This window comes from Chamaea fasciata, unplaced genomic scaffold (assembly GCF_029207755.1).
Source record: "Chamaea fasciata isolate MVZ Bird 193981 ecotype frontalis unplaced genomic scaffold, bChaFas1.0.hap1 SCAF_1, whole genome shotgun sequence".
NCBI lineage: Eukaryota > Metazoa > Chordata > Aves > Passeriformes > Sylviidae > Chamaea > Chamaea fasciata.
The window spans coordinates 53,687,305-53,714,891 of record NW_027094086.1 but is presented as its reverse complement, the minus strand read 5'-3'; the positions used below and the strand labels follow the sequence as shown (position 1 = coordinate 53,714,891).

The 27,587-nt window shown below is 38.0% G+C and overlaps 1 protein-coding gene across 3 annotated transcripts in view; it reads right to left on the bottom strand.

Annotated features, from left to right (window-relative positions):
- The window catches only part of LDLRAD4 (low density lipoprotein receptor class A domain containing 4), a 283,546-nt gene that overhangs the window by 203,736 nt on the left and 52,223 nt on the right, over positions 1-27,587 (bottom strand). Inside the window, exon 3 of one of the 3 annotated variants that reach the window (XM_066183939.1) lies at positions 444-504. The exons of the other annotated variants lie outside the window; for them this stretch is intronic. The gene's annotated coding sequence lies outside the window, so the exon portion shown is untranslated. The remainder of the gene's footprint in view (positions 1-443; positions 505-27,587) is intronic. 3 annotated transcript variants of the gene reach the window in all.

Sequence of the window (27,587 nt, the reverse complement as noted above, 5' to 3'; positions counted from 1 at the left end):
CCCAAATTCTGAGGATTTTCAAGCCATATTCCACCAGGAAATTCTACATCATACTCAAAGTCTCTTTTTCAAATTCCAGGTGCAGCTTTAGCACTTCTTACTTGTTCTTTGAGGGAAAATGTCTACAATGCTGGCTAGGACCTATATTTGCAAAATCTGCTTATGAAGGCAATCCTTCCTATTCAAGATTATGGCAGAGTTCCAGATGCTCAGAGCATAAAACAGGAACTCCACTGAAATGAAAGGTCAACGAGCCCTGCATTCGCACCAGGAACCAAAGACTGGAAGGGTTTCATAGCAGCAAGTACCTCAGAAAGGATGCCCTTGCTGTCAAATGTCCTTGCAGACAGGTGGTGAACTTGTCTTCTACCAGCACTGCCAAAGGCCACTGGTTCCTTTAGAATCCGAGTTCCCTTGCCATACCACCAAACAAGGATACTCACCCTGAACGAATTACTTGTTAAAGAAAGCACCTCACAGACAAGTCTCCTTCAATCAGGAAGGCTGAGAAGAAAAGAAAGAGGAAGAAGGTAGACGAGTACTTTTAGGCCATATTTCCCTTTGCTGGAAGTTTGTGTGCTCCCCTCAGTGCAGACCCCCTCTTGCCTATTCAGCCTGGGGACCAGCATGCCAGCAGCAATCAGTAAATAAAAAAACTGACTCCCAACTGCACATGTTATTTGCAGCTCAATAAAAAATAATGCTGGGTCTTTGACACGTGTTTATATAACACCTAATATAAAAGGCTTGTTTCTCATGAATAAATATGTGGCGCAGGCCAAAGTCTGGAAGCATTTTCTAACTAAGAAAATAAAATCTGTGAAGTCTAAACTCCAATTCAAATTTCTCCTGAGGTTTGTAGACCTCGGGTTCAAGTTTGAGACCATATGCAATTAAAACGAAGTAGACTTGCCAAAATAAAGCATATTTTGTGATGCAGTGATCTTGACTGATTGGGTTTGTTTATTTATGCTTACACAGAATTTGGTAAACTGCGACAAGTGTCTCAGCTAATGCAAGACAGATCCATCCACCTGGAAACAACCAGTATTTTAATATATATTAATGAAAATGCTCTAAAAGTAAACAGTAGCATTTCCTACTGGTTGCACTATTTATTGTAGAGCTTTATATGGCTTAATCTCATCATGCAGCCTCTTCTTATCCCAAACTACAGTGCTTACACGTGGAAAATTAATATTATAGCACTTAAATCTTTATTATTCTCTACAGTTTGGAGTGACCTGCCACTTCAACTTTATAAATAACCCAAATACTCTGTATGCCTAATTTGCTATCACCATAGTAATTTTTTCAAAGGATGACTCAAATTCTTACTCCAAAATTAAATGCATTTTTTCAGTCAAGTCTCTTCTTGTGGCACTAAAGCACTGGACAAAGTTTTTATTCAAAAATCCCTTTCTTCTTCATGAAAAGGTCATTACAGCAATCATAATAATCCTTTCTTTAACATGAAACACTAAGTCTTATACAAGATGTGTTTAGCGCATTTACTACCCTGTTAATTCTTTTCTTCATGGAGCAGGCATTTGCTATGACACAAAGTCTGTCATTCTCATCAACTCAGTGATTCATCCGCTTTTCCTACACTTATCTTCCAACCTGTCTTCCTAATTTTTTGTTTCGCTTATCACTATTTTGGTATTGCTCTCCCTCTTTAGGTTCTGAACCAGGCTTTTTCCTTTTCACTATATAAGGTCTAATGCTTGGAAAGCTTTTGAGCACTGCCATTTGTGGTACTGTGACTCCTTTCTTTAATGACTACTGTTTCCTACAAAAGAAAATGAATGTTACTTGCCAAATAATTATAAAGAGTTAATTTATCCTGGTGATAGAAGGTAGGATGCAGGGAAACAGACACATAGGAGCAGTGGCTAGCACTTGTGGGAAGGCAGGGTTGTCTCTGGTGCTCGTGTCATGCTCCACTGCTTTGCTTACAACCAGCAAAAATACCCAGTCAGGAACTGCAACAAATAATTTTCAGATGGATAAAGGGACATCCTTGAAGATTAAGGACAGTTCATGAAAGACTCACACCCTGCAGCCCCAGGATGTCTGTGCTAACGTGGGTTTTGGCAGGAGTAACAGGCATGTAAAATCCTGTTCAGCTGGCTCCGGTCTTTTCAGCTGGACAACATCCCATCTTGGAAGAAGCTGCTTGGGTCACTATAGTCACTGGAAGTCACAGCAACCAAAATAAAGATACATGCATCTAAAACCCAGGTGTGGAACAGGGTGAATTCCCTGATACAAGGGAAGGAGCTCTAGAAAGTTCAGTTACATCTGCCCTCATCCTGACCATTTTAGACAAACACAAACAGTGTAGTTAATCATCCTACATACGGGTGTTTGCTTTGTTCAGCTGCTAGAGGCTCTCTGTAATAAACATTCCCTCTTTTCCAGAAATTTGGATTTTTTTCATGGCTGCTGTTCTTATGTGAGATGGAAATGGAGAGCTATAGCACCCACATTATTTTCTTTCTTCTCTCCCTCACAGACACTGAACTTCCAACATTTAGAAACTACTGGAATAATGAGATTTCCAGTCTCATATTCATTTTCATATGCTAACATGAAAATAATACCACACCAATGCTCTCACTCTGCCATTTTACATGGTCCCATTTTTTTAGTTTTAAATTAAAAGACCTCTGAAAGCTAACACCCATAACTCTAAGTTTTCAAACCCTAAAACCCTTCAGAAACACTTCCCACATGGCTGGCTGGCACTCTCGATCAGTGACAAGTTGATGATTGCACAAGAGGTCAGTCGCAGGAGACTTTATTTTTTTTCTTTAAAATAATCTTGGCATCACAGAACTTCACACTTTTCAGACATATTTGCCATCCAAAACACAGTGGACAAGCCTACACTACCTTCAGCTTCATCACCTCTTCAATCTGAAATGCAGGCTCACAGACACGCCTAAAGACACTGCTACAGATTATCTCATTAAAAGTAATACTCCACTTATTTTATCTCATTCTTTTTTATTGAGACAATTTATCTACAAGACCATCTTTGCTTTATCAAACTTTAGAAGTTCAGAATTAGTTCATTAGTTCAGTGGGATTCTGTCTTGCACTGCATTCACTCAATTCATATATGCTCAAAAAACTACGGTCAGAAAACAGAGCAGTCACTTGCAGAGCACCTCTGTCAAACACAGAACAATCCAGGCTCTATCCCAGAAACATAAGCACTTTCACACAGGTAATTTTTCCACATCCTTCAGATGGTATTAAACCACCATCTAATACTCACTAAATTCCCAGGGCTAAGGTAAATCAGAGAGAACTACAGATAAACTGAAGTCTCACGACTTTTAGAGAAAATCACGGTGGTTTGCACCACTTTTTACTAGCCACCATGAAGCCAAAAGAGGCTTTCTGCTTTCCACACAGACAAGTGTTACTAGATTTTCAGATGGATTGTGGATTATAAAGCAACGAATCTTGACACTTTTGAAGTTAAATTTCAAAGATACACTTACAATACCAAAGATAATTGTTTGCTTCTTTGATACTTTCAACAAACATTTTGCAAAGAAAGCTGTAAGTACTGAATCCCCTGAACATGTTACTACTTTTTTCTTTCGAATATGAAAGCTATTGAAAGAGCTGGTGTGGAGAAGAAAACAAAAAATATATTTCTGTTTCATAAATTGCAGCTAAAACAGACCTTAGGAGGATATGGTCTTGGCCCATCTGCCTCTCTGATGCTCCAGCAGAATATAAAAATGGCTGGAGAGCTCAGGAGAAAAGTCAAAATTATTCAAGTGCCTGAGGCTGTAAGATGTACTGCAGTAGAAGTAATACCATCAAAAGCCACAACTAACATTACCTTGCTAGATACAGAAGATTTTTTGCTACTCTTTTGTCTCCTGAAATGACAACTGAGAACCACAAACTTTCTGGCAAGCAACACAAAAGAGAGATACCTGTAACAACATGAGAAGAGCTTTGGAAGACAGATGAAAAGAAGGAACAGATGTAGAGCAGGTGCCTGCTCTCTGCTTATAAAATGATGGCTTTTTGGGGTCACTACCAAAATAACAGAAACCTGAAGCAGAATGCAAATCCTGAGAAGGTTCCCCTCTTGAGCTTTCAGACATCAAATTTAAGATTTCAAGCATTCACTGTTACTAGGTAAAGCCCAAGGGCTAATGACTTTCTTACTAATTCAGGGAATGACCAAAAAGAGAAGACAGCTTGTGGCATTCTTGTCAGAGCCGACCTATGGAGATCACAAATCCCAAGAAGACTTGTTGCTTCTTCTCTCACTGAGGAGTGTCTGACATGACAATGACCTAAAACTCCTACCTGGCACCATAATCCCATATCCTCCCTTCCTGGTAGACCCATGAAAGACCAGCACCAAGCTCTGAGCCACAGGTTCTCCTGACTCAGATGTGCTCGGTAAAAACTGCACTTACTAGAAACTAACAAGGATTGAGCCACCTGACACATCTTTATCACAAAATCTTGGTTCAACATCTTCACATGCCCAATAATGATTTGAGTTTCTCTAAATCACATGAGGTGCTTTAAGCTGCATGAGAGAACACATGAAGAAGCTGAATGACCCTTGTCCCCATCAACTCTGCAACGACATTCCCTTCAGATGAAGTTTGTATCATGAAAGCAACTGTTTTGAGGATCTAGGATCCAACTTAGACGTTATGTAAATCACTCTATCTCTGGTCTGCCCAAGGAAGCTGGAAGAGCTACATCTCCTGAAAAAAAAAAAAAAAATCTACTGGCACACTGCCCCTGTCACTAAGTGTTGCAGCTGATGTACCTCTTGACTAGCTACACAGTGCAGGACACAAAACATCACAGCTGTGGCTGTAATGCTTGCCCCAGAGCCCAGGGCCATGAGATGTTGCAATTGCTACTAGATGCTGCCTGGTGTTGAAATGAAAATCCTGGGGCTTACACAGTCATTGTACACTGACCCACAGAAAGATCACATGGCCCTCCTAAAAAAAATTTTTTTCTCTTTAACCTTATGTTTCTGATAGGTCATCTCTAAATTCACATGCACAAATCCACTTACTCTTCAACTTTCTTCAGCTGATATGCAAGAAGGAAACTTCCATTGCCCCTGGCAGAAATTGCCAAGCAAAGAATTCCCATAAGCTTTTAGCAGCCTCTTTCACCTGCTGAAAAGATGACTCCTCCTTGAACTGACACCAGGCTACCAGAGGACAAATATCTTTGAAGTCTTCAACAGCTGCTTTTCACTCTAAGTCCTCAAGGGAAATTTATAAGCAAGGGAGAGCGTTTTCAAAAGAAATGGCTACTATAATGTGATACTTTGCAGCCAGTGGTGGGACGAATGACTAACAGATTCCCAACACTTAAACAACACCTATGTTTCATCTAGATTTTCCCCAGCACAAAGTTGTGTTCTTACACACATGGCAGAGGTGCGTGGTGAGATGCTGGGCTCTGATGACTAAGAACAACAATACCCCAATTAAGGAGCAGAGAAGTATTTTTCAGAGCTGAAAGCTTATGCAGAGAAGTTTCAGCAGCTCAGCAACTTCCTAGTATCTGGCTGGCCTCACTGAGCACAGCAAGATGAATCATCATGTTCTGCAGAAGAGATCTTTATCTACTCCCCAGACAAGATTAAGACCTTTCTCTAAGTCTGTTTTAGAGGAATGTGTTGAGTAGCAGTACAGAACTGGCCACCTGTAACTTTACAAAACTACTATTGGCAAAAAAGGAAAATCACTTGTCTCAATGTACAAGCAGCATAGAAACACGTGCATATGATGATATCCACTAGCAAATATGCCTACAAAATCATAGTATCAGAGAACTGCCTGAGTTGGAAGGGACCCAAAAGGATCATCCAGTCCAGCTCTTGGCCCTGCACAGGACAAGCCCAAAAATCACACCATGAGCCTGGAAGCATGATATTTCTTGGCTGCGAAAGGTATTCTTAAAGGCAGTCATAAAGCATTCATCTCTGCGAATATTTCTGCAGAAAAAACTTGTGGATACCTACAGGTGATGTGATTAAAGGGTTTCTAGACAACTTGTTTGTGAGCAGAAAATCATCACAGCCAACTGCTTGAATAATACTGACCTCAAACACTCCCGCTACCATGTACAGCATTACCTAATATAATTTTCCCCATTCCCTCCTGTTATTTTTCTCCCTGCTACAATATCAGTTCTCTATTCCTGCAGCAAACAGCAAGAGCAAACAACTGCCTTCTTTATCAAAATACAACCGTGCCAGGTAACTAAAAGCACCCACATTCACATTTTCAGACTACAATAATAAAACTGTGCTTGACTGTTACCTGCTGTCAGAATTGAAGCTTACAACACAACACACAGTCACATACCCATTAAAGTATGAAACATGTTTTTTTCTTCTAATCTTGCTATTTATTTGCTAGTAATGTCCCCAGTTCCCAGGTCATGTCTCCTTATCTTTACTACAACAACAAAAAAAAAGCTGCCAGCAAACAAGTACAAAGATTTTAAACTACAGGGAAGTGCAAGCTTCCTGCAGCTGCTTAAACAAGGTTTTGTTTCATACTGTGGTCTTAACAGGACAGCAGGACACTGTCACCTCAACTCTGATAAATCCAGTAATTTGAAATTAATTTTCTGTTTGTTTGGGTTTGTATTTTGGTTTTTTTCTAGTATTTTTGTTTGTTTTAATATCCACTCCCAGTCCAACTAATTTTCAGTTATAACTTGTCAGGAGCAAAGAGCTTAGTCGCACATGAATGGAAAAGCATCTATCAATTGAAAACAAATTAACCTCTTTCCAACTGTGCCTATGTTTATTACTTCATTTTCATAGAAAATCTTTACAATAAGCACAGAAATCCCAGTAACATTCAGGGCAGGGATGGGAGAACAAAACTGGGTAAAGGTTTTGCATCATTTGGCTGCTGTGCTTAGGTAGGTTGACATGAATAATTTCCAGGATGGGTGAGGAAGTAGTTAATTCTTAACAGCAAGCACAAATGTTGTATGCAGAGGAAACTAGTTTCGTACACTTGGAGGACTGACATTTGAAATATCAATAAGCTACCTTTCCCTTGAGAATAACATAGCTGTGTTTTGCTGGCATTGCAAATTCCTTGAGCAATTATCTGATCAGGGATTAACAGAAAAAAAAGTCAAAACTAAGCATGTTGATCAGTCACTGCTGTCCATTACCTTGTAATGGAAACATTTGCATTTGGTTTCATGAAAGTATCATTCACTGCTTGGGTGTACCATGGCAGTCATCAGTTGTCCTATGAACTCAGTAATCCTGACTGAGTTATTCCTCACTTGTGACGGAAACACTTAATTGATTAAAGACACATTGGCATTAACATGTAATCATGGCTACAAAATTATCCATGTTTTGTAAGTTCTCTGCATTTTATCTCCTTATTTTTCAAATACTAACCTGAGTTGAATAAATGAGCCCCCCCCAAAAAAAAAAAAAAAAAAAAAGGCAATAAATTCAAGAAACCCATGCATGAAAAACAGTATTTAAAGATTACTGTTAGTCTGGAAAGCATTAAAAAGGGGTACATAAACGGTTAGTTCAGGTCTGGTTAAAAGATTTCCTGGCTTGTCATTAAAGAAGAGATTTTCTGAGAGGCCCAAGAAGACAGTCTTGAAAGTTAAGCACAAAACTGGGCATTCAGACAAGTTTTTTTCTTGTCTGGTACTGGGTGGGTTCATTTGACCTCTGGCAGCCCACATAAGTCATTCTATCAAAAAGAGTAACTAAATTGGGGTACTCAGTCTGAAAGATTTAAAGCCTGACAGAGGTGCTGAATCCTGTAGTTCAAACCTGAGTGAGCACAAGGTAAGAGCACAGGATTTCTCTTTAAGTCATAGCCTCCCTCTGAAGCTTGGCACCCAGAGCTGATTCCCAAAATAGACTCTGTGAAAAATGTTAGCCTGAATTTCCCTTTCCCTCAGCCTGAGCTCTTCAAACTGTCGTCTGATGTGAAGTAAAAACAAAAATTATAAAGTATATTATTAAATACTTTAGATGTTGCCTGGAAAGAATGAAGTTTTAATTTTGTGAAAAGTTATAGCTCCTATACCAGTGTGGCTGCAGAGGGTGGATAGTTAAATGAAGCAAAAAGTAAACTGACTGCAGAAACAGAAGCAGGGAAACATCCTGACCATTTCCACTGGACTCCATCTATTCTGTGACAGACAGCTAGCCAGCTTTTCACCACTGTATGATATGTCTGGCAACCTGAACGTGCTAACCTGCTGTGTTTATTATTGGGGTGTCAGGCAACGATGTAGAGACAATTGTCTAAACCAAGCCATTTTCCTTTTGTTTACTTCCCTCTACATTCTTGTTCCAAACAAATTAAGAAGAAATTAATGACTCCTACATTTAATAAGGAATTTTCATTTTTCCTTATAGGATGGGTTCTCAATTCAGACAATAATTTCCCTAAATCAGTGGTCATTCAGAAATGCTACAAACAGCTCCAGGTACTAAAACACAGCTTAAGAATAACTCCACACAAATCCAAAAAAACTGTATTGCTATATTCATACATGCTCAAGATAATTCAACTTTACAGTTTTGACATCTGTAGCTTATTAGTCTCTTAAGTATGTAAAAACACCATTGGCATTTTTCATATTGCAAGTGTCAGGAGATAATGGCCGTGCAGATTTTGTACAGAACGGTGCAAATAAACTTGCCAAACTTTCATCATCACTCCTTCGGAAACTCTGAGGGGGCCGATTAAATTGGCATTTTGTTTGACATGTACACAGAATGTGCTTAGCATGCAGAACAAGTATGGCAATAAACCTTGTCTTAACAGCTGTGTTATTTTAGCTAATGATAAACATGTATCTAAAGCCTCATATCACCACAACTTAAATTGGTGAGAAAAGCTTCGTCACCCCCCATGGAAAGAGAGGCCATCACAACAGAGGAAGTAGTTTATTTATTTCTTACTATGCAGTTAATTGTCTCACCAATAAACACAAACACACAAACAGTTGTTCTAAATTAAGTAAAACTCGTTATCATGGTATCTTATATTCTGTCTCTGACCTTGCTGCATCTATTCTTTACCGACTCACTCCTCCCCACGGGCACGTGTGTGCAATCACCACTGATCTCAGTGGAAGCTGTGATTGCATAACTGAGCAAAGTTTATTTTCCAGAAAGTCTCCTTCCAGTCAGAGGGCTTTGGAGGGCCAAAAGGCTCTTTTTGCAATCACTGTAGCTCATTCCATTGTGACTGTATTTGAAATGCAAAATACCTTGACATGTGAAATGCAGATGTTACCGAGCAAGACAGCATATTGATTTGGTTAAGCCATTTAATTTTGACAAACTGCCAAAACAACAATAAAAGAATTGCAAACCTGAAATATTGGAGATTTCAGCAGCAGCCTATAATGAACAGGGAGACAATGAGTCCCTGGCAACCTCTAGGAAGGGATCGATGCTGTCCATGGAACTGCAGTGACTGGGAATTTCAGACAGTACCCTTCGATTTTCTCTGAAATCTTATCTTTACAAAGTAAACAAACACAAGATAATAACCTTTAAACTTTCCACAGCCATTCGTAAGGGGATTTGTTACTGCAGAACAGCAGCAGCCATTCAATATCAGTCTCTGTTCAATACATGGTACCTCGTGTAACACAAAATTCCCTCTTTTAAAAAGCACAGGTTGCAATTCCCAAAATCATGGTCCTTAAAAAAATAATAAAATAATCAGGCTGCCTCAGAACAATTTTCTAGTTTTTCTCTGGATTAAATTTATCATATAACACACTGAGTCTGCAATTTGAAGTTTTAAAAAAACACTAAATACTACCAATAACACTGCAAAAATTAATATCTAGGTTTGGAAATGGGGAAAATTACCATTATTTTCATCATAAAAAAAAAGACAAAACCTGAGTCAAATTTTAAGATACTTAATTTTTATGTAATTTTAGTCAATCTTGATTCCTATATTCATAAATACCTGAAGCAAAGTAACTATGACAGACCTTTTAAAGAGCACATGCTGAAACATAACTGGACTCTATAGATAAGTCAACTAAATATTTTTAAACAGCCACAAAATTAGGTTAATAGCTACATAAAAGTAAAATTTTTCAAACCCAACTTTACATATCCATCTTCACTGAATAAAAAAAATCACTTTAAAGGTTGGCAAATGGCTTCTAATTCCTTGGAAACAACAGCATTTAGACTACATTATCTCCGTATCTTCTTCAATCATAATTGTATAACTTTATTACATTGGATATAGAAAAAAGATTAAGAGGTAAGTGCTGCTACATTACTCCCTATATTTTTTTTTTACAGCAATTTGCAGGACATCAAGAATAAACACAGCACTTTACAAACCACAGAAGAAAGGTCATTACACCAGAGAGCTTACAACTACAGCAAACAAATCAAGTACAATAACCCTTCCATACAAAGGAGATAGGAGGACATTCCTCTTTAACATATTAGTGTATCATCATTAAAGGGATCCCAGTGTCAAGTAGCACCAAAACATCACCAAAAATTGACAAAAAGGGGCGCATTCTTCTCCTTGCCCTTCCTTACTCACAATGTGGATCTTGTAAACAGCAGGCAGGTGTATATCAACTCACTTTTCCATCACAGGCACAGAAGAGAAGGCATGGAAACACATTGTGCAAGAGACACAAGGGACACCTGTCAAAAAAAGTTTGGGTTTTTTTGGGGGGGGTTTTTTCCCTTTTATTTGATTAAAAAAATCTAATCCTTAATGCTCACTGCTGAGGTGCGCACTCCTTTCAATTGAAAGAATCCATTCCTCTGTAAGTCAGGAAATTTCCTTTTTGGCTCGTGCAGCATCATCAAACTCCTCCTGCTACTTTTGAGTGACACACTTAGTAAACCCTCATCAGCCACTGGCTACATGTTACCAGAATTTTCCCCACACTTAAGAAAGCAAGGAAGCTTGAGAAAAACCTGTGACAGGGCAAACACAACCTTCCATAGGGAGGATACATTTAAACCTCTAGGTGTGAGTGGTAGCTCAGAGGTCAGTGGTGAAGAAGGGTGGTCAGGGAGGTCATCTGGGCCTTGAGCAGAACCCTCCAGGAAGAAAAAGGATGGGAAAAGTACATGCAGCAGCTCAATGTATGAGACAAAATAACGTTTGGTCTAGGAATAAAATACTTCCTAGAATTATGTTTTAATCCTATTTTTCTTTGTATCCCCACTCCCAGACTCAACCCTACTTTCCACCCAAAAAAGCACTGAAGAACTGTACCATTTAGCCAAGTGAAAAAAAGTGGGGGGAAAAAAAAAAGGCAGTTCAAACACTGGTAAAAAGAATGTAAAAATGCTCAATATCTTTAGCATGAGTCAATTCGCAACAGTAATGTTTAGGAAAAATCATTACTCAAAAATATGTTCCTTTTAAGAAATTATTTTCAGAGATCACCATCAGACTTACCAAATATTAAGGTTTCATTTATAATTGATTAGCATAGATCATCTCTTTTTATAGTCACTGCAGACAATTAATTTTATATTACTAATCATTGTAAACAAAAGGTGGCTATCAATTAGCATGGTTTTTTCTTTGAAAGATATAGATATAGATATAGATATAGATATAGATATAGATATAGATATAGATATAGATATAGATATAGATATAGATATAGATATGATAATTAATAAGGTATCAATACAACGAGGTCTCAATTGTAACTGTCAATTGCTTGTCCATTCACTAAAAAATCATTCTGGCGTTACTTTTGCATGACTATAAACCTGAATATAAAGTGGCACATTATTGGCTGAGCTCCTGCCAATCCAACTGCCTAGCCTGCACTGCTAGAAGAAAATTACTGAAGATGTTTTCTGCAGCTAACTCAGGAAAATGTCTGGAAAAGTTAATATTGAGGTTGGCTTTTGTTTAACAAAAGCAAATAGAGATGTACTGCATTTCCTGAGTAACTCCCCATCCTAATGCTTAGAGAAGAGGGAAGACAATTTACCAGGTGTACACATAATCTTTGCTGAATTACAAAAATACTGGGAAGAAAAGAGGAAGCTGCTGTAATGCAAGGGAAAAAAACTAACCCACATGTAGGTGAAGAATCAAATAGCTCAGCTAGATAGTGTGGGAGACCAACTAGGAGCCTGGATCAGTCAATCAGTGCAGGGAGTAAAGTCCTCCTGGACTACATTCAAGCTGACCAAATGGCCTATGCTAGGTAGAAGTGCCTTACTTTCAGTACACCCAAATATTGGTTTTTGGACTTGCCATCCGGTCAAGTGTACACCCATCATGGTAACTTCCACCTTGTACGTACCCACACTACTTTGGACTTTATTTGCAACTTTCTTCTGTAAATTCAAATCATTTTCAGGATCTTCGTCCTGACTCTTATCTAGTCTGCACTACTTTTGTATGTTTTGGGGTTTTAAATCAAATTTATTCCCATTAGACAGCATTCTTCAAACACTAAGCAAGTGAAACAAAGTGGCATGGTTTACTGAGTTTTCCAATGAACCATGTAACAAGAATTTCAGGGAAAAAATATATCTAGCCACATAGGATACTGTTAGAAAGAAACTTTATTTACTTTTACTATAAACCGATGTCAGGTTTTATTTTGCTGATGTTCAAAATTTGCAAACATTTTAAAATGCCATGTTTCACAAATTGTCATGTAATTAAAAGCTGTAGTTAAACATAGTCACGTGTGATTCACCATTCTCGGGGTACCAAGCAACGAGTAATGTGAATTACCTGTTTTTATGCCCCAGGGCACTCAACGAGACATCAAGCGCTAGGAGAAGGAGGGGGTTTGGATCTATTTGATTTTTAAGTTGTATTCTTAGATAAAAAGAAACTTTTAAAAGCTGACAAAATCAAGCCTTTCCCTTGCCCTCATGGTCTCAGCCGTTCAGAACGGCTGAGGCTGGATGAGACCCAAGCCATCCATGACCCAGCATTGCTCCCCACAAATGCCAGAGAACAGACACTTTAGAGCAGTGGAAAATAAGAGCACTGGAGATGCTGGTGGCTCTTCCACTGGGTTTTCTAATAACAGAAGACTTCAAAGACAGAGCACAAATGCTAAACAAGCACCCAAGTGCATCGGAAACAGCATTTGGCATCTGAAGCTACAGAAATATCGTAAGAATGACCTTCTGGAGCACAGACCTAACAGAACTGCAAGGTGCTGCAAGTTTAAGCAGTTGCACCAGAGGAGGTTTAGATTGGATATCAGGAAAAAATTTCTTCACTGAAAGGGTCGTCAGGTGCTGGAACAGGCTCCCCAGGGAAGTGGTTGAATCACCATCCCAGGAAGTATTCAAAAAACATGTCGATGTGGTGCTTAAGGATATGGTTTAGTGGTGGACTTGTCACTGCTGGGTTAATGGTTGGATTAGATGACCTTAGAGGTCTTTCCCAACCTTAATGATTATTTTCTATGGAGGGTGACCCCTACACTCTATTAACATACACAAAGAAGGACTGTCCTGTAGGAAGCCAGGTACCTTGCAGTTTGCACGGTACATAAATCATCCGGTACCTACTTTGTGAGTGTTTGAGAATAAACTTACTTTCATCAGTGAAGCAGCAGCTGTGACTGCAACCAGAGCCTCAAAGAGAAACAGAAAAGAAAATGTAAAGGTAAGATCCCAAACTTGGAATTACCCAACCTACCAGTCAGTCTTCAACAGACATCAGGAATGGAAAAATCAAAGCCAAACAAAACACTGTGATGCTGGGCAGTGGCTTGCCTACCTTAAATAAGCAACAACCATGGTGCATAGAAACAATCAGCAAAGTATTTGCTTGAAAGATGAACTCTCATCTATCTTTTAAATGCCTAGCAATGAAAACAGTGGTTGAACAGAAGAACGAACATTACTTAAACATACTCCTAAAAGCGGACTCAGAATGCTTTTCCTTTTTAAGCAAACATTTAGAGAACAGACCATTCTGGTGAATCAGAACTTCTAGGCTAACCAAGTGGGGTGAAGGAACAGTTATTCATGGAGAAACAAAATTGGAAACTAAAGGAGGAAAAGCATCTCCTCTTTGCAGAGTTTTGCTTCAGACTGTAATCCCATAACTACAGAGGAGAGATAAACCTTTTCCTCACTAATTGGGAAATGTCTCTTCCTCACAGTAGAAAAAATGCCAGATCATCTAGAACTCAGAGTTTTAGGTCTGAAATGATACAGTGTGCATGACAGACACATACTTTCGTAAATAATAAAGTCTAGGATGAGAGGTTATCTATGAACACAAATGTCCTGCAAGACACTAGAAACAGTTGACAAGTCTGATACATTGCATTACAGCTAAAAGTTATTTGAAGATTTTCTTTTTTTTTTAGCAATATTAACACATGTAAGTTTTACATATACATGTTCTATGGAAAGTGTTTCAGAATAACCAGGTCCCAAATAAAATTGCAAAAGCATAATTGAAATTATATTTTAGTTGCACCTATTTTATTATTTAATGTTATGTACACAAATTAAACATCATGCTCACAATATTTGATGAATGACGTTAAGTATTAAAAGCCTTAGAGGTAAAAAAGGCATAAGGCTTTTAATAAGAGGGAAGAGTCAAATGCTACTGAAAAATGTAACAAAAAAAAATATAAGGTAGCTATTTTTTTGTTTTGTTTTATTTTTTAAATGTGTTCATCCACTAGCGAAAGTAACTACTAACTTTGCTTGGCAAATGGTCCTAGGTAACTACCAGAAATCATTGCAAGAAGTGGAGGAGTTTCTCATTAGAAGGTAAAGAAACACAGGAAGCCTGGAAATGACAATAAGGCAATTCCAGAACAGGTAACACACTTTGGGGAACACTGCAGTAGGCAAGACTCGAAATCAGACAACCACCCTAACTCAAAGAGACAGTTAAGTAAGGCTTTAAAGCTTTCAGTGTTTGCTTCTTTCCCACTGTCTAACTTAAGACACTTTATCAGCCCTATCGATTCCACCCATTAAACTCTGGATTTTGAGGTTGCAAAGAGCAGAACTTTCCCGAGTGGAGTCCAGCCTCACGCGAGAAGGACGCGGTAGCTAACTCCAGCAGATGTGACCTTTACAAAGCAGTATTATTCACCTCTGCTAGCGGGCACTTTGACACATTAGCACTTTGGGAGATCTCAAGGCAGTATTTTATCAGCAGGGCCCATCCAGGCATGATGTGCACTTTCACAGTGCATTAGCATATCCAGAGGAGGAACACTGCGGACTGCAATGGCCTTTCCTTGTACAACAGAGCTGAAGTGTGAAACAACATCACTGACATCCTCACTGACATCCAGGAGCTCCTCTGCATATCCAAAATTCATAGGCATGTAAAACCTAGCATTATACAGGGAAGACACTGATTTCCAGAGCACCTCACCTGTTAGTACATTAACCTTTGACCTGCTCGTAGTCTAATATTCTGAAGAGTTCATCTTAACTTTTTCCTTCTTACCTTGCACGTTAAGAAAATACTGGTCTATAGTCTACATACAAGCTGAATGCTGACATTTAAAAAGAAATCAAATGTCTTTGACAATGTAAACAGAAACCTTGCTTCTCACCTTACATCTGTACTGACCAGAAGTAACCCCAGTGAAATCAGTCAGCACAGGTATACAAAGGGAGGGAATCTGGACCAAAGAGTAACATAACCCTTTGCACACAGACGCAACACAGCAAAAGAAAGAGCTCATGAACTGATCTGAGGTCACACAGAAAGAGGGCAGAGCAGTCTGTAAGAGATTTCTCCTCCTTAATCAATGACCACTTTCGCACTCAGTGTATCTCCTGGCCACTGAATCCTGGTCACCTGAGCAGGGGATTCCCGCAATGCAAAAACTCCCTGCATTGCTCAAATTGCAGACAGCAATCCACAGTTACTCCAAACCACTTTGCAGCACAAGAACTTTGGGCGTAAAACTAGACTGAGACCTAGCTCATTATTATTAAAAACATTTCAAGCTGCTTCAAAATATAACTTTTAAATCTTAGTAATGAAAAATTGGCCTTTCTCTTCCCTGTTTTATTAAACACAGCAAATGAGCAGAAACTTGGGCTACAAGCCCTTGGCACTTCTGCCAACGTCTGACTGCCTTCACCACTTTCTGAAACACACTGAAGGCATTCCTGAGGAAAGACTAGTTTTGACTTCACTGTCATGCCTTTGTTAACTTCAAGACACAACACAGCTCACTGTTTCAAAAGGCAGGGCAACAGGCATTCTTTAAAGCATTAGGAGGAGAAATTTGGTTTAATGGTTACGATACTGAGACACACACCTGTGGATTTGGATGTGACTTTTTCAGGAACATGCATCAGTAGAAACCCAAGAGGTTCTTCTTAGATAACAGATGCCAAACAAGGCAGAAGAATTTCATCTTACAAACAGAGGCAAACTGACTATATCCTAAGTGTAAGTGTGTTTCCCAAAGGATTTGCACCAAGAACTCACCTATTTAGTTTAACATTTTTATAACCAACCTTCCTATTATGAAATCTAACTTTTCTTAAAAGGCATTTATATCGCAGTATGACACATCTCACTCAATTCTGCACTCAGAAAGGATCATGATTATATTATAAAATTTTGGCGAATGTTACATAGAGAAACCAACTTTAATCTGCATAAATCAATTTCAACATAAATATTGCAAGCTAATGTTCCATCTTCTTTGTTTGGCATCTTTGTCTTTAGGCTTGAGCACCAAGTGATGAAGTTTATCTTTTACATAAGATATGCCACTAACACTAATCTACTCCCTCCCCAAAACATCAACAAAAGAAGCTTTGGGTCATTGAGCCAAAAAATTAAATGCTGAAATGTACATCCAACAATGTTACCCTTCACTAGCAGATATCCTGTGGAGAAAAAAAGTCAAACAAATACAATCCGAATGTCTAGCCAAAAGAAAACATGCAGAAAAGAACAAGCTGAAATTCAGTCCCACTCTTCAGGAGGAATGGTATCTTGTTACAGCTTCAAATCTTCTGCATCATCTGCTTAAGCACAGCTAGAACATGCGGAGAAAATTTATGGCATTTTATCATGGTTGGCTTGGGGGAAGGAAGAGGTTCCTCTGTGAGGTCAGGTGCAGAAAATTATTAGCTTTTTTCCTTCAGCTTTTCAACACACATTCTCTTCTACTGCTAACGGGGCAGTCATTTTGCCCACAGAAAACTGACTGGCCAAAGCAGTACTAAATTAAAGTGAGTCCCCACTATAAACTGGCTTCCACTTCAGTGAAAGGTACGCTGTTTTCCCCTCAAATTCCAGTCCATATCTGAGCTGTAGGCTTGCACCTGATGTGCTTCAAGCACCAAATATATGACAAAGTGTTGTAGTCTACAGAAAAATACAAAATACTTGTAATTGTACTGTTACCCCCTACTACTGTTTTGCTTTACAGGACCTCACTTTAAGGGGCTGAGGGCAGACTGGGACACAGAGGAGAAAGCCTAATCAAATAATATAAAACATGATTTATTCTCCCAATAAAATTCATCATGATTTTATCAAAGAGACTGAATTTTAAAAATATGTATTTTCTAAAAGCTGTCTCTGCAGTGTTCTCAGTCCAGCAGTCACCATCCAGCAACTCAAGTCAAAGCTCAAGGCAGCAAACTAAGAACAGGACATCACCAACCTCACAGGAAAACAGAACTGGAAAACATTTTGAGGAAACGTTGGGGAAAAAAATAACACTTACTAACTAAAATGAAAACAGTAAGATCAAACACAGCACCATACAGTTCATCCTTTTCTAAGGCCAGTAGGGATTGAAGAGAATTTAAAAGAATTCCTTCATATTGAATTGGACAAAGCTGCAAGCAACTTCATTGTAGTTTGAAGTGGATTTAGGATAATTGCTGTCCAGAAAATTGATAGCTGGAATTGCTCTAAGCACAAAACCACAAGTGTCCTGTAGTCACTGAACAGGAAAAAGCTGAAAGACATCATATGACATTTCAGGTAGCTACAGAGAAATAGAGGGAAAAACATGTACAAATGCTGGTAACTAAAATAAATATATCTAGGCCTGGAGTCATTACAAGGATGCATTAATGAGAATATTTATAACATATTAAAATGACTTTCAAGTAATGCACTGAAGAAGACCAGAGAACAATAATCAAGGAATGATGAAAGAAAACACACATATACTCAGCATCATTTAAACAGTTATGGTAAATGAACTAAAATTTTGCTAGGCAATACTGCAAGATATGCTATCAAACTTACAGTTCTACTACCCACACTGGAATATTTTTAATCACTAGAAGGATAAATCCTGGGCACAACATAGGAAAAGAGAAAAGCAGAAGATTCAACGTTTGAAATGAAAAAAAAAAAAAATTATCATCCAGTCTATTTTCCTAATTAGTATTTCAGTACCTAATGCACTTAAGTTCAGGCTGGAGACAAGCAATTCTCATTGCCTGCCCTCCAAAATAATCAGATCTGTACATTTCTTTTTCTTAGAATTCCCTTTTAAATATAAATTCCTTGCGATATATTTCCCCTAGTACATAGTAATATAGTGATGTGCTTGCATATAATCTGTCTTTGATCTACAAGTTTGACATGAATTCTTTAAATTAGAGTAGTATTTCAGAAAAAAAAAAACCAGCTTTAAAGACTCATCGTTTTTCCAAAGAGTTCCAACAAATAAAAACTTTGGACCTCACGATTAACAAGACCAAACTTCAGCTGTATTAAGATGAAATCCAAACCTAGTATTTCACATTCCATTTAGAAGATGGAAAGGAAGAAGGACCACTAGAAACAATACTCTGCATGCTTGAAAGCCACCCCACCACCACTACCAATCTCCTTTGGTCCCATTACTGCCAAAAACAGCTACACCCCCACCACAAAATCTCAGCCAGACTGATCTCAGTTTATTGGAATTTTTCAGAGATCTTTGGCTGCAGTCTGTCATAGCTTATACAAATACTTTCATTTTCCAAAAGAAAAGGAAAATGAAAACATCTCTCTGGCAATTAATAAACAGTTCAATATAAAATATTAATGTACCTTCAAATGCTGATTGGTCAGAATTCCTTTTTGTAAGTGCTTTGAAATTTGAAGTTCATTTTGCACTAAATGTGCTTATTTCAGTTTAAGCAAGAAGACTGGTTATAAGGCAGCAACTGAAAAGTTAAATGAAACTAAACCAAAAAATTGTATTTTTTTTAAAAGTCCTGTATTTTAAGTGTACCTCTCTCTCTCTTTAACTTAATCCTCAATATTATAATAAGAAATTTTAGAACAAAGACATTATGCTGAAACACAAGTTCTTCATCTTCCAAGGCTGCTCCTTGGTGTCTCATTTTTATAAATACTGTTAATGTCACGCACTGTCAGTGCATGGCAAAGGCTGCTCTTACAGCCTGGAACAGTTCACCAGTTAATGCAAGCCCAGTGAGCCCCCAAGAACTGCCCAGCAGCTACAGTTTAATAAAGCAAAAGTCATGCCCTGATGACCAAGGCTTCACTTAAGAAACAGTAAAACACATGAGCAAGAGTTTATCTGAGCTTTTTGTTAAAGGGGAAAAAACCCCAAACCTTTCTTTTGAAAAGCCAGTAAGTCTAAAGCACAAATAAAAACTAGAAAGCTGGCAACAGAGTAAGTTTTTATAGCAGAAGTGTAGAATTAAAGCAAGAGCATTCAAATTTACCTATATCTAAAAGAGCCTCCTCAGAACCATGAAAACTCTATCAAGTGATAATTTGTTGAGTGTGCTTTAGCACTGCAATTTGTATTTAATTACAGTTCCACAGTTATTCCTTATTTAAGCTGTAATGCTCTTCAGGCAGAATGAATCTCACAAGGTTTATTACATACCAAGGAGAGAAAACCTTGCTTCTTCAATCACCAGAAGGGCAGCAAAATTTCCCATGTAGTCACTATTACATTACAGAAATGGCATTTTTAAATATTACTTTCATATACTTTGACTGAAATTCACACATCACCTGAAATCAATGAAGATTTAATCAAAACTTAATTTGCATCTAGAGTCTAAGCCTGCGATAATTTAATATCACTGAAATTGTAATCAATTTCATAGGTGATAAACAAGAGGGCAAAGGGTAGTATTATCATAAAAACAGAGCAACTGCCATATTCAATCCTTTGGGATTCCTTAGATCCTGCTGTACTAGACACTTATGTTTTACTAAATCAAAAACTTCAGACAACAGCCATAACTGTATGTTTCAGAAACCAATCAAGGCCCATCTCTCTGCACACGTATAAAAACTTCCCCCACTTCACTGATCTGTGTCTCAGGCATTTGTTGAGTCTTGAAGCACAAGATTTTGTGTCTCTTCCAATAAAAGCTCTCGGCACTTTTGCAGTAATTGGCATTAATGTTAGTATTTCCTACTCCAATTACGTCTCTTGTTTGTTAGTGAGGAGAACATGATCCACACAGCAGCACATATGAGATATGGAAGGTACACGGTGTTCACACAAACACATTCAACTGATGAGCTGCCCAAAAATCAAACAACTATTAACAATGAGGAAAAGTTCCAAGTTCAGAAAAATTTCAAATTACATTTTCCAGTTTTGCAAGACTGCAATTTCTTCCAAATAACAAAAAATGCTAATGAATATGCACTGAACTGAATTTAATACAAAACCACCACTCAGGAAGTGAAACACATCTTCAGTAATACAGAGAAAAACACACAGACAAAACCAAGAAAAATTAGGGAAAGCATAAGGTCTCCTAACAACAAGGTAGAAATATTCCCTGCTCCTTCATCACATTTCGCTTACAAGACCACATCAGTTCTTCCTGCTCTAAACTAAACCCCATTTCAAAGCAAACTTTTCTATCATTAGGCTGTCATCAGTCAAGCTGTGCTCTGCTACAAAGAGTAGAGTGTTTTAAAAAAAATTGAAGCCAAAATACCAGGTCACGTGAATTTTCCTTAGAAAGGAGATCAAACTCATGAGGTCTTAACAAAGCTACATCACCAAGTAAAATAAAACCTAAAGCAGATAGAAGAAACAACTAGTTCATGAGACAATAATAAATTACTAAAAGCAGACTAGGTGCAGATCTATGTCCGGAAATAGTTGCCAGCTACAAGATTTCCATTTTGTACTGAAGTTCAAAACAGAACTTCCCTGATCTGTGTGCCAAGTTGTATAGGAAAACCAGAAAGCTTTGGTTGTCTCTGATATACATGTGCCATAACTAAAAATTTATGCTGGTAAAATATCACAGATGCCAAAATAAAGTTCTTCATGTGTAGGCAGTGAGGGTTCACGTCATGTCGATAACTCTACCCACCTACATCTGGGAGACCTCTTAGCATTCCTAGAGGAGATGCCATCATGCCCAACATTCAGGGTATATGGATAGCATTTGACAAGTCTAACCACTGTATTCTATATGGTTGAGGAGCTGTAAAAAGAGGGTCAAAATTAAAGGTAAACAGCAGATTTACTATTCTTTCATATTTAAAGGTAGTTTTTTTGTAGGTTTGTTTTTTTTTAACCGAAGTCTTTGTAAGATTTGCCTGTTAAACCTCAAAAATCTCACTGCTCTACAACACTGCTGACCCACAGTGGACCACTGGGTATTTATAGGAAATCCTTTTTTTGTCATGTTTTGGATATTGGCTTTCCTCACATGTGGGCAAACACATGTTTTTCTGAATTAGCTTAGACAAAAAGGCAGACCAGCTTGCAAGAGTGAAGGAGTCTAAGTGGTGCTGACTTTTTCCCATTTCAAATGCAAATTATTTATTCAACTACACAATGCCAAGTCATCAAAAAAAACCCTCTATAAAACACATTCCCACAGCTAACCTTTTGTAAGTACCGAATGGAGAAACCAAATAAAAATGCTACCTAAAAATATTATTTTCTTAGTACTTCAGGCAAGTAAATTAAAGTTTATACGAGGTCATTTGCATAATAAATATAAAACCAGTATTAAACAGCAATAGCTTCTTCTAAAATGGCTTGACACCTCTTCTTCTGATTTGATGAACATTATACAAATACGTGCACATAATTCTAAATCAGTTATAAAGTCCTAAACAATTTTCCATCAGAACAGTCTCCATAATTGTGATAAACTATAACGACAACATTTAAGAAACAATGTTAATACATGCAGAAACTGTGCTTATCTATATTTTCTAAGCTTTTATATTAAGATTTGACCTAAAACTTACATCAACCAAGACAGTAGATATTCAAATGCTTACTATAAACAACAAAACCAGCATCATGTGCAGAATTTTGGAAAGAAAACAGAAATTATCATTATGTAAGAGAGACAACCCAGCTGCAGTACTCTAAGACACATCTTCAGCAAAGACTGGAGAGGAGGAGACTGGAACATCCCAAGTTATCACAGTCCATCTGCAAATATTATAGAGCCATTGCTTTGTAAGCAAATAAACTGCCATTTCCAAAGACAGAAAAAAAACTACACAAACTTTGTCAGAAGTTATTAAAAGACAACACAACACAGAGAGTTAGTTAAGTTTCATGACATCACGAATCTTCAGTATTTTGCCCCTGTTGCTTTTCCTCTCCCCAGAACCAAACTGAGAAATGTGTGGATATGAATGAATAGTTCACATTTTCATATGCATTACCTGAGGACCAAATATTCAAGAGAGACTGCAATTTGCTGGCTCAACTGCAGGAAATGTCTTTTTCAGCCGCACATATTCAAACCACTGCTTTCTTTAAAAACACTAATAGAAGCATTGATGCATCTTAAGACCTTTACACAAAAAGAGACAAGCTGACAGCAGTAGCAAAAATACCAGAGGTATGGCTGGTATTAGAGACATGGATGTGAATTCGATTTTTCAAGACGATCCTTCGTTAAGAGCCAATTTCGGTTTTGCAATCCAGCAGAGAACATCATACCTCATACCAAATTCAGGAGATAAGCTCTGCAATAGAGCTGAACAGCGTTTGTCTTCTGTAATCGTGATGCCCTGCGCTTTTAAGAGTTACACTAATTAAACCAGAAAAGGTCACACAACTGAAAATGTTCATGATTTAGGAAAGACTTCATAACAAAATCTTTCCTGTCTATCACTAATCTTCTATACACAATAACTGCCACTTTGATAAAGTGTCTCTGTCAGCCTGCTTGTGATTATACACAAGAAGCTTCAGCCCTTGTCCACTGGAAGAGTTCATGAGCTTTTTCTTGCAAACCTCAGTGAGACAGAGCCACAAAAGAGAGGAAGAGGAAGCAAAACCCTCATTATTATTACCCTGTCATCTGTTCAGGAAAAGATTTCTTTGTAGTTTAAGAATTTCAGATTTAACTTAACGACTTTAGAATTGAAATTCCAGAATAAAAATATGTCTCGATTTACACAGATAGGAAAAAGAGGAGGAAGAAAAAACCACTTTGGTTCTAATCCCAATCTTTGAAGATCAGCTGCAGTGCTATCTGCATTTCTTATGACTCTCTTTCCGCATGGGTTATCTGATTAACAGTTATTCTTCCAGTTTTTGAAACCTTAAGACCCTCTTTAGGCGGTCCACTCCTTCCTCATCCCATAGAGCAGCTTGAAAAAATGGGACCAGAAAGCATTAGTTATGTCTTCAGATCTGATAACAGCCAGTGAAAATGCCCTTAAAATACTTCTGCATTTACAGATAATTGGTGAGAAATTGATCTGTCTTTAGTTTAGTTAGCAATTTGAAAAGATGTTGAGGTTGAGCCCTATGTTCTGAAGTCCTTCCTGAAACTGACTAATCCTCCAGGCATAACGTAGAAAGCTGCTCTCTCTCTGAATCTCTTTTTCTCCAACTTTTCTTATTATGTATAGAAAACTTTCGTCCCAACAGCCTGCTTTCTCTCAGGTATTTAATGGGTGATTTGAAAGAAATGAAAGGATAAGGAGAAAAAGGTTCCTACCCTTCACATCACAGTGACCGCACAGGATCAGGAGGAAAGCCTGCATTGCACTACAATTCTATCAAACCTTTGGGCCTTTCAAAGGCTGCATTAATGCCTTCCTATTGCTGGAGGAGGTGAAAAAAAAAATAAAAATCACACAGTCTAACCAGCCTGAGAACAGTGGGCTTGGGAGTTAAGTGTTCATTCAGCGAAGACGCTGACAGAGCAGGTGAAAATAAAATGCTTTCAGAACCTTTCACAATCTATTTCTGGATCAAGTTCTCAGCTTCCTATGGTTTTCTGCCACTTTGAACTACACCTTAATGTAGCCACCCCTTCAAACAGTATCCAATATAGCAGACACAAAGAAATACTACAGAAAGTACCCAAAAAATCCCCACAACTACATATGAACCCAAGTACGTGTGTTGTTGCCATTCAGCCCAGACTCAGGAAGTTTTTCCCAGGGAAACAAACTGGAACTTAAACAACTCTTACCTGCTGCACAACATAAAAAGGAAACTCCAACAATCCAGCACCTTGTGTAAGGAAACCGTGTCCTCAGGAGGAACTAACATACATATATCACAATACACTGGAAATCTCCAATAAACTCACTTCTAAGACAGTCATGCCATAGCTCTCTTTCAACAAAACCCAACAATCATTTCCCTTCTCATGTGCAGGCTTTCAGGATATATTCCTCTTTTGTCCCGGTTCTCCTCTCTTCCTTTTTCCATTAGGACACAACAGATTGCAAAGGCTAAGAGGAAGCATGCCTGAGCCAAAAGAATTTTCAGTCTAACGAAAACTGGTACAAAATGAACTTCAGAACTGCAAGTTAAGAGGAAGTTGGTCAAATTCAGTGTTCAGAAAATAGAGCATAAGCCTTTCTGTGGGAAAGCTTCTCCATAGTAACTAAAACTGCAATCTGAGCATTGACTCCCTGTCAAAAATACCCTCAACATAAAAACAAAATACAAAAGCCTCTCAAAAGCAAGAGATTTCAATGACCCAAAAAAGAGGACAAGAGGAGAATCCTCAAAGCATATACAACTTCTCTGCCGCTGATCTATTTTACTAGCAAGGAATGACAGAATAAAATATAACAAAAGATTAAACAGCTATTTAACATGTACCAAGTAACATCATTCTGGCAATTAGTAAATTGGTGGTAGTGCTTCTCCAGCAAGAGGTAGGATCAATGCAGCTGACTCTCAGCACTACAATTAGGGATCAGAGAACTGTTCATCCCTTAAAACTGCTAAGCTTTAAAAATTGGTCTGTATTTTTTCATGCCGAGTCTCTGCCTTCTCTTAATTTTTAAAGGATTTTCATTTCAGTCAGAACAACTCAATTGTTTCACAAAGGAAGAGAGAAAAATACCTTGTTTAGTCCTTGCTAAAAAGACAGACTTTATAAGAAAAGTTTCAAAGACTGGTGTTTCCAAGAAAGAGTCTGGGGTAGTTTAGGATAAAGAAAACACCTTCTGTGACCCTCAGGAAAATTTCTAAATACATCTCACACATCTTTCAAAAGATACAGATGGCTCCTATTCTTTAAAATGCAGCTAGAGTTTTGCAGCTGAGGTCCCAAAAGGGTCTGATCTGACGGACCTTCCTTCTTTCCCACCCCACAAGGAAAAACCCCTGAAGAAATGTACACCACCACGGAGAGCAAAGTAGTCCAGGGAAGCAGTCGTCATCACAACTATGGCTCCCTCCTGTAAGCATCATCAGAACTTAAATTTTTGCAAATACACATAGTAAGGAATCAGCTTTTAAAGAAGAAGGGAGTGTTTCTAACACTGGAGACCAAAATTCTAATTGAACAATATTTCAAAGATTTTCATCTGCAAACAGTTTCAGGCACTAAAGTGTTGCACTCTGATAAAGTGTACTTCTATCAAGAGAGATCGCATTGTGCTTTGAGGCTTTCCTTAGGATTCACAGCATAAAAGGAACACCACACACATGCCAGTCACCAGACCACCACAGGAGTAAGAGGCACAGCCACCACCATTAAACTGGCACATCCTACAGAACACTCCACAGTAACAAGGACTGTAGGGAGTGAAGGCTTACTGCACCTCCAACTTGCCTTTGCCTCCCTTCCATAGGGAGGCAATGAGCATGAAAAAACCTGTTACTGACATTTTCCCTACCATAAAAACCATAGTAAGAAGCATAGTAAATGATAGGGACAAATGAACTATGGCTAAGAACACTCCATTAAGTCAGCACTCTGAAAGTCTCATGGATTCTCTTCACTTAATATTTTGTACATTACAGCAAGTTCCCTTAATAACATACAGCTTAGATTCCTACATTTCCAAGGGTTTATTAAATTAGCATAGATAAATATGAACATTTTCATATGGAATTAAAGACAAACATTCAGAATTGCAAGTGAAAATAAAATAACATCTGACCCTATATTTAAAACACAAGGAATAATAATCTTGATTCATTAATATCACTGAAAAAATAAATTAGATGGTCATAAATTAGATATCTCCTGAACAATCAGGAATTTTCATCCAAAACATTGGGGGATTATGTGGAAATTATTTCCATTTATTATGAAATTGAAAACAAACAAACAAACCAACCAAAAAAAAAAAAAAAAAAAAAAAAAACAACAACCCAAAAAAAACCCCACCACAGCCCACTGTATTTTTCCCAAGGCCATTAAATACAATCTTGAAACAACTATCCAGCCTTTAAAGAATTTCTCTACCCTAGCTGAAACCAGGACAGAAACTTTCCTATTTTTTCTTCAAGTAATTTTTGCAACTGATTTCACTTGAACGCTTCCTAATTGAAAACATTAGTGGAGCCAAGAAGAAAATGTGATGCAGCATAAAATCAGGCAAAATCAAGTAGATTGATATAATTGCCAATACACTCATTTTTTTTAACAATAATCTCCCCCATATCAAGAAACTAGAAAATAAAATCTTGATGAATTTTCCTTAAAAATCCATAATCTTTTCCTGCTCCGTACAATTTGTAATGAATTATCCCCAGCTTCAAAATAGCTCATTCCTGTGAGACTGGTTTCAGTTTCAGGATTGCAACTGCGTGGTAACCGCTTCTCTTTCTGTTGTTTTCCATTTCTAAACGTAGGCTTTGATCCCCTTGGTCTTGCTGGTAGAGCAGTCGCCTCACACACACAGTCTCTCTTTGAAGCCTTCCAACAGTGCCAAGAAAGAAGCAGGCTATGGCAGCAGGCTCAGTATTCTCTGGTTATGCAACAGATTAGATCATTATCAACAAAACTGGATGCCTCCAGCAGAGAACAGAAATGGGGAATTTGAGAGCAAGTTTTTCTTTACTTTTTTGAATTAAGGGTGGCTGCTTGGTCAGTTTGAAAGGACGACAAAGCTACCAGCAATTAAAGGCTGGTAATATCAGAGAAGATTACACGTCAGTGGAAAAAAAAGCCCCATAATAAATATTACTGTCACATTTATCATTCAGTTCTGTTCTTTCCTTGGCACAGAAGTCTTCCCATTCGTTGTGTAAGGCAAAAGAAATATTTGGCTTGTACTAACGCTAATAATTTAAGAAGTCTGATTTAGCCACATGGATTTCATTCCCCATAGATGGATGACCATGTGCCAACA